We start from the raw sequence: 10026 nt of genomic DNA on the forward strand, positions 1-10026 counted from the left end.
CCGCAATGATGCTTTGACAAACCATCATCTCTGCATTGATTCACAAACTCATTTATCTGTAGTCTTACCAGAAAAAAAAATTATAATACGCGTTGGTTTCTCTCACAGTTCTGTTACTTAACATGTTCTAATCCATTTTAATAATTAAAAAATGAGAATAACATCTGTGTATATAGGTTAACAAAAAGGCAATTAAAAAGTTTCTGAATTAGAAATGAACAAAGACTTAGCTTTAAAAAAACAACAAAAGTGGTATGGGACTTACACAGATATAAATGATTGTTCTCTGACAGCTGTTTTAAGACTAAAGTCAATAGCTGAGGAAAAAACTAAACTTCTGATATGGAGCACTGCCAAGTAAAAGCCAGTTGATACTTTTGCTAAGGATGCATTTTGTTAAAGAGTCTCCACAGGGAAGCTCTCCTCTCCTCATTCCTCACACTGTGCATGATGGGATTCCAGAAGGGGATTAAGTATGACACAGCAGTCACTAAATGGAGGACGCTGTGGGACTTGGTCCCAAGGCAGCGAAGAGCCCGGTGGAGAGAAAGAGCACGGTGACAATCAGCTGTGGGGAGCAAGTGGAAAAGGCTTTTGCTCTACTTTCTACTGAAGGGATCCTGCATACTGTTGAGAAGATCCGGTAATATGAGATGACCGTAACAACAGAGCATCCAACGACCAAGCATGAGCTGAGAGTCACAGACACAGACTCAACAAGGAACATCTCACAGGACACCAGGGCCTGGACATGAGGGATGTCACAAAGGAACTGGTGAATCCTGCTACATCTGGAAATGGGCTCCCAATACACGTACCCAGTGTGGACTGTAGCATAGGAAAAACAAATGAACCAGCTATAGCTGATCTGGAGGCATTTCCTGAAGTCATCCTCACTCCATAATGTAGGGTACAGCAAATGGCCCCATATTGGTCATAGGACATGACAGTGACAAAATCCAACGCAGCAGATGAAAAAGCAAAGAAAAATTAGACTTGAGCCACACAACCAAGATAAGAGATAGAGTTGTTGTGTGTCAGGGAGCTGTGGATGGCTTTAGACACGGCGACTGATTTACAGAAAAAGATTGAGAAAGATAGGTTCTCAAGAAGTACATGGGTGTGTGAAAATACCAAATGACCATTGTGATGAGTGGTCCACCATCCTTGCTGCTAGATAAATCAGCAGGAAAAGTCCAATATGTAATAATTGCAGCTCCAAGCCTCAGAAAACCCTGTGAGCAGGAAATCTTTAATTTATGAGGTTATCCATTTGGCAGTGAGATCCATGTTCTTTATGATTGTTGAAGAAAGAAGATAAAGAGGAAGGAGGAGGAAAAGCACCCACTGGAATAAAATAGAATTTTTAAAAATAAAATATTGGAATAAATTTCACCTTAATTTAATTAGTAGTCCTATGAATATCTTCTGTTCTGATGAACAAATGGGATCATAATAGGTTATTCAAGGTGATATGATTCTAAATGGTCATGGTTTAATCCTTTGGGACTTAAGTAATTTTAAAGAGCTTCTGACTAGTAGTATATATCCATTATGTAGCACATATATGAGTGCCACTGGAAGGAACCATATTGTAAATCTTGGAATATCCCTAAAATCACTCAGAAGAAAGCTGTCCTCTCACTGGGACCTGAAATGGAGCAGGCTACCTATGTATTATAGTATATGGTATAATTGTCCATGACCCCTTAGGCCCTTGTCATTCACATTCAGACATAATTTTGAAGTTGTCCGTGAGTTGGCAAATTGTTTTTCCCATAGATTATATTTTGGCAAATTGTTTTTCCCATAGATTATATTTTGGCAAATTGTTTTTCCCATAGATTATATTTGAGTAGCTGCCAGTACCTATTACGACAGTGCCTATTTCGGCTATTGAGCAGAAGGTGGCATAGTTCAAACTGTCAGTTCTGGGTACATTGAAGATGAAAAGACCCTGCAAAACAGGAGTGGATGCATAGAGCCAATTCCTGAGGCAATGGTTTATAGGGAATAGAATGGGGGAGTATTGGGGTGGGTGAGGGGATTTGGGAGCAAACAATGGATCTAGATGAGGCAAGGCACTTTATATCACATTCATTTTAAGAAAAATTAAGAGATTCATTGCATTTTAAAAACCATTTTTATTTATTAATGCTGCTACCATTTATTATATATAGGAGCCTTGGTGGGGTACTTGTATGTATTGGGCTGCTTATCACCAGGCCAGCAGTTAGAAACCACCAGCCACTCTTCAAGAGAAAGAATAGACGTTCTTTTCCCATAAAGATTTACAGTCTCAAAACTGACAAAAGCAGTTTCACTCCGTCCTATAAGGTTGTTATAAGTCAGAATGAATTCTCTAACCGTGAGTTTGTTTTATTTTTATTATTGTGAAATTGGTTAAAACAGCAAAAGGTACCTGCTTTGGTTAAAAATGTCACAACCAAAGAATGGGAGTTGTCAGGTCATTCTTACCACAGTGCAAAAGCATCTCAAAGCAACAATCAGAGAGCAGACTTGTGTCCCCAAATAACTTACTCACATAAAACACAAAATTCAATGTGCAATGCCAGTTACAGATTCCTCATCATCTATTGTTTACATGATGATCGATAATATTCATATATTTTAATACTAATAGTCAGATTTCATGTTTAAAAGAGGCTAAATATTATTTAGTTGAAGTTCATACTTTAGAGATTAGCTATTATTAAATCTATACAATTTTCCTATATTCAGGAATTTATGATTGAGGATATCTAATGAAATATTCATAAATGTATATTATATAAATATAAATATATGAAATTTCTTTCTAAATATAATATAAATTTATGCTTTATATACATATATACAAACAACGCTAATATTGTCTTATTGGGCAGTACATAACCAGTTGATCATTCATTTAACAAATTTGATATTTACATCTACAACAAAGGTATAATTCCCCTTCGCAAGTATACTTTCATCATTAAATGTTAAATACAACTTTTATATTGCAATAAATTTTTAAATATAGATTACATAAAATAAAAGATTTAGTACAACTCTTCTTCTTCCACCAAGTGTATCCACTTAAATACACACATCATTCAAGGAACCAATGGATTCATTCTCTTTAAGTCAGGATAAAAATTGTTTGGCGATTTCACATACTTGAATGAAAGTCAGCTGAAGTGAACAGAACCTTGTATAAATACACCTCCGTTACTGAATTGCTGCATGGGACACACATGTAGGTGGAGAGAGAAACATAATGACATTCTCATTTCAGCTTGGTGTTGCTGTTGTCTTAAAGACTGCTCATGGCCAAAGTCACAGGAGGCACCTGGCTTCTGGGGAGGAGAGCCAAACTCTACAGCAGTTTTAGATCACTTACCCTGTAGTCAGAGCTACAGAGAACCAGCTATTGTGGTGCCTCTGGATGCCACCAATAGGTGTTTCTGATGTCTGCAAAGGAGTACCTGATACCATTTACTTCGCAGAGCCAAGATCAACACTGAGAACAAACACATTAATGTGCGACCTTAGATCATGAGCTAATTCCTTTTCCAAATTCTGGTAAGCGAAGTCTGCTAAATAATTTTGTTTGAGTGTCCTTCAGTAGATATGAAAAGGCATAATCATTGTGAGGAAAATCCATTTTCTTTAATAGAACATCTTTGTTGAAAGGCAATGTTTTCAACAAAAAGTTATTCACTGGTTGAATTTTTTTATCTCATTTACATCATTTGCATCAATTTATTTTTCTTGTATGATGAAAAGAATGAAAAGTACAATACTATTAATACCTTGAAAAAAGGACTTCTTGCTTCCCAATATTGTGCACATTCATTTTCTGTTACATTGATGGAACGACTGTATTTCTGATGCCTGTCAGTTTGCACTAGAAGAAATGGCTTCATTTAAGGTACAAGCCCAATGATGAAGGAAATGAATGCATGGTATGTCACAGATAAAATCTTCTCTGCTGGGTGTCCACAGAAACTGGCCCCCTAGAGCAGGGAATGGGATGACTTCCATAGAAAATCCTAGGGGGTGCTGTCTTCATGTGGATGCAGAACCTTTTCTAACATAAATGGGAAAATATCTGCTGGAGAGATCCACAATATGTTGTAGATGGCAATTGAACTCAAATTCCAAAAGAAAATTTGCATTAAGGACAGTGATTTGAATTTAAAGAAGAAAATCCAATAGTGATGAAGAGAAAACAAAAACTGATTTGCAATCTCATTCTTCACACAATATTGGATTAAATTAAAAATTTCATCCAATCATATGGTCATACAATGCATTGCTGTACTGCACAATTTTCTTATTAATAAACAGGATACCCAAGGAACAGATAAATGCATATCAAGTTGACTTTCTAATTTTAGTATCCCATTTTTATACTGAAATTTAACTATCAGTAGAAGTCCCATCTTGATGAACTCAATTTATGCAGAGGTATACAATGAATGTATTTTAAGGTTTATCTGAGCATTATAAACACATAATTTTCAAGTTTTTATGTGAAGACTCTGCTAGATTGAGAATTCCTCTGAAAGGAGACCTAATATTCATTCCCCAAATACTTTCTCCCACAGTGGGACAAGTGAGCCCGGGAGTAATCATTAGAGAAAAAGACCCTTGTCAGAATCGATGAAGTATGTAGCCCCTCACAATGTCTGATTTCTTATATTACGTTCTGTGATCGACAGCTGTCCCACTCAAACGGTCAACGCTACAATTTCCATAAAACTTTAGAGGGTTGGGTGTTGGGATTCTTGACCTCATATGACTAGACCTGTAGAGAAGAAAAGAGCAATACACTATCATCACAAAGTTACATAGTCCACTTTTTTGCTGTGGTCTCTCTCTCTCTCAATCCTTTCTTTCCCCCTCCCCCCTCTCTCCCCTCTTTCTCTTCTCCTCTCCTCTCTTCTCTTTCTCTTCTCTTCTCTATCATCTTCTCTCCTTAATAAAAACCCATTTGGATCACCAAAAAAAAAAAGTTACATAGTCCATCATTCCTTTATTATATTTTCATATGTGCTTGACCATTATACTCAAAAGTATTCTAAATATGTTCCCTTACTATTGTTCTTTGATTAGAGTTGTCAGGGGTTTTGTTTAGCTTGGATCTATAATCAATGCCCTTGGAAACAGTCAAGAGATCCAAAGGCACATTACATTGGGGAAATTTGTCGAACAAGACCATTTTGTTGCTCTTTTTAGGGGCCATTGAGTTGGTTCTGACTCATACAGGTGCGGTTCACAACAGAACAAAACTCTGGGCCTGCTCCATCTTCACAATTGTTCCTATGTCTGAGTCTCTTGCTGCAGCCACTGCGCTAATCCGTCTCACTGAGTACCGTCCTCTGTGTTGCTGCCTCTCCACTTTACCTAGCATGATGTCCTTCTCCAGGCACTCCTATCTCCGAACAATATGTTCAAAGATTGTAGCAGTAAGTCTTAGCATCCTTGCCTCTATGCAGCAGTCTGGATGTACTTCTTTAAGATTGATCACTTTGTCCTTTTAGCTGTCTCTGATACCTTCAATATTTCAATAGATAAAGAGGTCTTGTGCAGCAAACGTAGCCTGTGGAATGACTCTTTTTATCTTTTGTCTGATGCTGATGCTGCCATGAACATTTATTGTAGAACCAAGAAAGACAAAATTCTTGTTAATATCAAGCTACTTATACTGATGTTGCCTATTGGTCCAATTTTGAGGATTTGGGACTTTTTTGTTCTTCTTTGCATTGACTGCAAATCATGCTGATGGCTACAATCCTTGATCTTCATCACCATGTTTTCAAGTCCTCACTTTCAGCAAGTGAGGTTGTTTCATCTGCATAACACAGGTTGTTAATAAGCCCTGAAGCTACATTCTCCTTCATAGAAACCAGTTTCTCCGATGATTTGCTCAGCATACAGATTGACAACGTATAGTGAAGAGGATACAACTCTGACGTGCACCTATCCTGATCTCAAACTATAGAGCATCCCCTTGTTCTGTTCACACAGTTGCTCCTTGACTCATGTCCAAGTTCTACATGAGCACAAAGAAGTATTCTTGATGTCCTTCTTTTTCTCAAGGTTGTCCATAGTGTGTGATGATTCCCACAGTCGAATACCTTGACAGAGTCAATAAACTACAAGTAGACATCTTTCTGTCGTTCCTTGCTTTTAGCCATGATCCTTTGAACATCAGCAACAATAGTCCTTGTTCATGATCTCTTTTAAATCTGGCTTGAACTTCTTACAGTTCCCTGTAAAAATACTGTTGCAAACCTTGCTGGATAATCTTGAACAAAATTTTACGTGTGTGTGGTGTCCGTGATATTTTTCTATAGTTTGTGAATTTTTTAGATGATCATTCCTTGGAATTTGAACAAATGTGAGTCTCTTCCAGGCAGTTGGCCTCGTAACAACAGTCTTTGAAATTTCAGGGCATAGAGGAGGTGAGTGTTTCCAGTGCTTCATCAGATTTCTGAAACATTTTAATTGGTACTCCATCAATTCCTGAATACTTGTGCTTGGCTAATGCATTCAGTGGACTTTGAACTTCATTCTTCACACCAATGGTTCTTGCCCATATGTCAACTCCGGCAATGGTGGAATTCGACCCGTTCTTTTTGGTACAGTGATTGGGCGTTCCCTCGCATCTTCTTTTGGTGCTTTGTGCATTTTAAAATATTCTCCCAATGCAATCTTCCAGCAACTACAGGATGAGTGCTTTTTTGAGCTCTTTTAGTTAAAATATTCTGAGCATATTTTCCTTTTCATTGTCAAATTCTAGTCCTTTGCACATTTCATTATAATATTTGGCTTTATCTTCTGTTGCCTTTGAAATTTCCTATTGAATTTTGTGACTGGATCATTTCTTCCATTACTTTGCCCACTTTATAATAATAAGAAATTTTTAGAATTTCTCCTGAAATCCAAATTGATCTTTGTTTTCTTTCCTGTCATTTTAATGATCTTTGGTTTATTTCATTAAATATGTTTTTGATGTCCTCCCATAGCTCACCAGGCCTCCTGTTTTTCGTGTTAAACGCATTAAATTTATCCTTGAATGTTGTAGAAATTCAGGTGGGATCCACTCAAGGTCATATTTTTGTTCTCTGAGACTTGTTTATGTTCTTCACCTTAATCCTGAGTTTACATGAGAACAATTGGTGGCTGTTTCCACGGTCATTCCCTTGCCTTGTTTCAGTTGTTGCTACTGAGCTTCCCCATGGTCTTTTTCCACAGATGTAGACAATTTGATTTTGTGTTCCATCTGGGTAAGTCCACATGCACATTCACCTTTTTGTTGTTGAAAAAAGCTATGTTCTATAAATCTGTCATGGCTTCATAAGGTTTTAGCAAACAATCTACCACTTTGTTTTTTTTCATTTTTGTCTGTTCTTATTGAAGCTCCACTGATCCTGTTCACTTGGGCTGACTTCGGTTCATTGGTGGCATTTGAAATACTAGTGACATAACTTCCAATAGCACCTCAACTGATAAGCCATCAAAGCATGACAAAGTGACAGACCAGGGGTGGAAAGCCCTTTTAGAATGTTGAAAAAGCAAGGATGTTACTTTGAGGACTAAGGTTCACCGACTCAAGCAATTGTACTTTACAATGCCTCAGAGGCCTGTGAAACTTGGACATTAAATGAGCAAGAGCAATTGATGTGTTTGAATTGTGGTGCTGGATAAGAATATTGACAACACCATGGAATTTCAAAAAAACAAATAAATTTATCATGGAGGAAGTATGGCCAAAAGCAGGGGTGAGTTCAACTTATACGCTTTTGATATGTTTCCATTAGAGTCCAGTTGCTCCTGCAGGAGATCATGCTTGACACAGGAGAACGCCAGTGGAATAGTGGAAGGTCCACAAGGCGATGTTTTGACACAGTTGCTTTAACAAAAGTCTCAGGCACATGAAATATTGTGAAGATAGGGAAGCCCTCTGTCTGTGTTGTCATTGCTGAAAATCCTCTCCCAGTCAGTGAGTTCTTTCGTTAAACTCTTGGTGAATCTTTTGATGCACACAGGTTTTTCATCCTTAGTATATCTCAGTTGAATTCAACTTCATCAGTTTGTGTATCTTTCCCTATTGCAATTAGACTAGATTATCCCTGGTTCAAGGATCTTAGGTTTTTCCTGATTCCTTCATTGATGGTATGATAATTTGAGGTTCTACTTCTAGATCTGTGATCCACTTTGAGTCTATTGATGTGCATGCAGTGAGGTAAAGGTCTTGTTTTATATTTGTACCGGTGGATATCCATTGTTTCAGCACCATTTCTTAATGAGATCATCCACTTTCCACTTCATCCTTATGGGGTCCATGTTGAAGATCAGTTGTCTATGTATGCTGATGTTTTTATTTCTAGGTTTTCTGTTCTTTCTCATTGGTGTTAGTATCTGTCATGTTAGTATCTGTGGCTGCATGGTAGATGTTAAAATCAGGTAAATCACTTACCTCTCCAGGTGAAATTGGTGGTCATATTACCTAGGATTTAATGATTTCTTCTCTTATTTCTTCCATCTTCCTATCAGACCTGGACCAACATACTTGTCACTTGAGTTGTATTGACATTTCAAGGATGGTGGGCAGGGATGACAGAAGATTTGAATTGCCAGTCCCTTAACCACATCTGCTCTCTCTAATCCCTACCTGGTTACTTTGGGATTTGATAGCACTTTTCTTAATAATTATGCTTATTTTATTTGAGTTCCTTCCTTTCCATTGTCCAGTGTGCCTCTTTGGGTAGTTGGCCTTCTCTCTGTCTCCCTCTCCTGTCTCTCTTTCTCTTTCTCTCTCCCTCCATCCCTCCCTCTGTCCACCCCCCAACCTCCCTCCCTCCCTCTCTTTTAACACAGGAGGAGTGATGAGTAAAAGAAAGGAATCAAATATTATACCCCTAACAAGATTTGTTAATTGGGGTGAGTAGGGAAGTCAAAAATTATATATTCAGAAGTGTGGTTGTTTGATCAGGCTTTAACATCGCTTCTCTTTCAGAAACTATCAGTGGGGGTGAATATATATAATTTCCAGAAGTAGACTCTTCATGGAGTAAGTGTAAGAGGAGCATGCATGTCTAAAGGTGTTTCTTGCAGGTGAGGTAATTCATCATATAGCCCCCTCCCTATTACCATTTTTGCCCCGGCACACCCCACTCTTGTTTTTATCCTTATGTTTCTCATGGTGGGCTGGAGAAAAAAATACAGGGAGACTCATATATGTATAGGAACGATCTTTATATACAAGAGCAATTGAATATTGAGAAATGACACCAGCCTAGTCCAGATGAAGTCCAATGTTTGATATTAGCACATGTTTCCAATACCAATGTGTAAATTCATCTTCAGAATCATGAAACACATGCAATGACACCGAATGTTGGAAGATCACAGGCCAGTGGGGGGATATCATATGGCTCTAGAAGAGGTAGAAGCAGCTCAGATCTGACATGAGTCTCCATTTGGCTCCTTCAGCTCCAGGGCTCTAGCAAAGGTCCGTGTGTCTTCTCAACAGGAATATTTCTCAGGCTCCGAGCATGAGTTATTGCTCCAGTGAGTTATTTATCTCCTTAACCCTCCAAAAGAAGTCATCAAGCGGCAAGCTGATAGACAGGTTAAATCCCACTCCTTCACTCTTAGGTCTCAAAATGACAACAGATGATGTAACTACCACAGATCACCTCTCATCAACTTGACACTTTCACTCAATTCTGTAGCCATATGTAGTTTTCAAATAAACATAATAAAATCATCTGTACCTTACAGTATGAAACTAAAATGCAAACAATTCTATATGTGTCACCTTCATTTAAACATAACATTCTATAAGTAAACAAAAGAAAAATATCCTATGCCTAACAATTGCAGTTAAGTAACACCACACCTTAATCCTATAACCCTTGAATACATTCTCCCACCTATAAAAGAATTTAAGCCAATACCTTCATGCCTTTATACTCTCTATTTTGGTTATCCAATTTCTATATGTACCACATACAAAAACCCGTAACT

At 37.8% G+C, this 10026-nt stretch overlaps 1 pseudogene; it reads right to left on the reverse strand.

The window, feature by feature from the left end:
- Window positions 1-329: 329 nt before the first annotated feature.
- LOC142440375 (olfactory receptor 14I1-like) lies at window positions 330-8498 on the reverse strand (annotated as a pseudogene).
- Window positions 8499-10026: the final 1528 nt, after the last annotated feature.

This window comes from Tenrec ecaudatus, chromosome 2, assembly GCF_050624435.1.
Source record: "Tenrec ecaudatus isolate mTenEca1 chromosome 2, mTenEca1.hap1, whole genome shotgun sequence".
Lineage (NCBI taxonomy): Eukaryota > Metazoa > Chordata > Mammalia > Afrosoricida > Tenrecidae > Tenrec > Tenrec ecaudatus.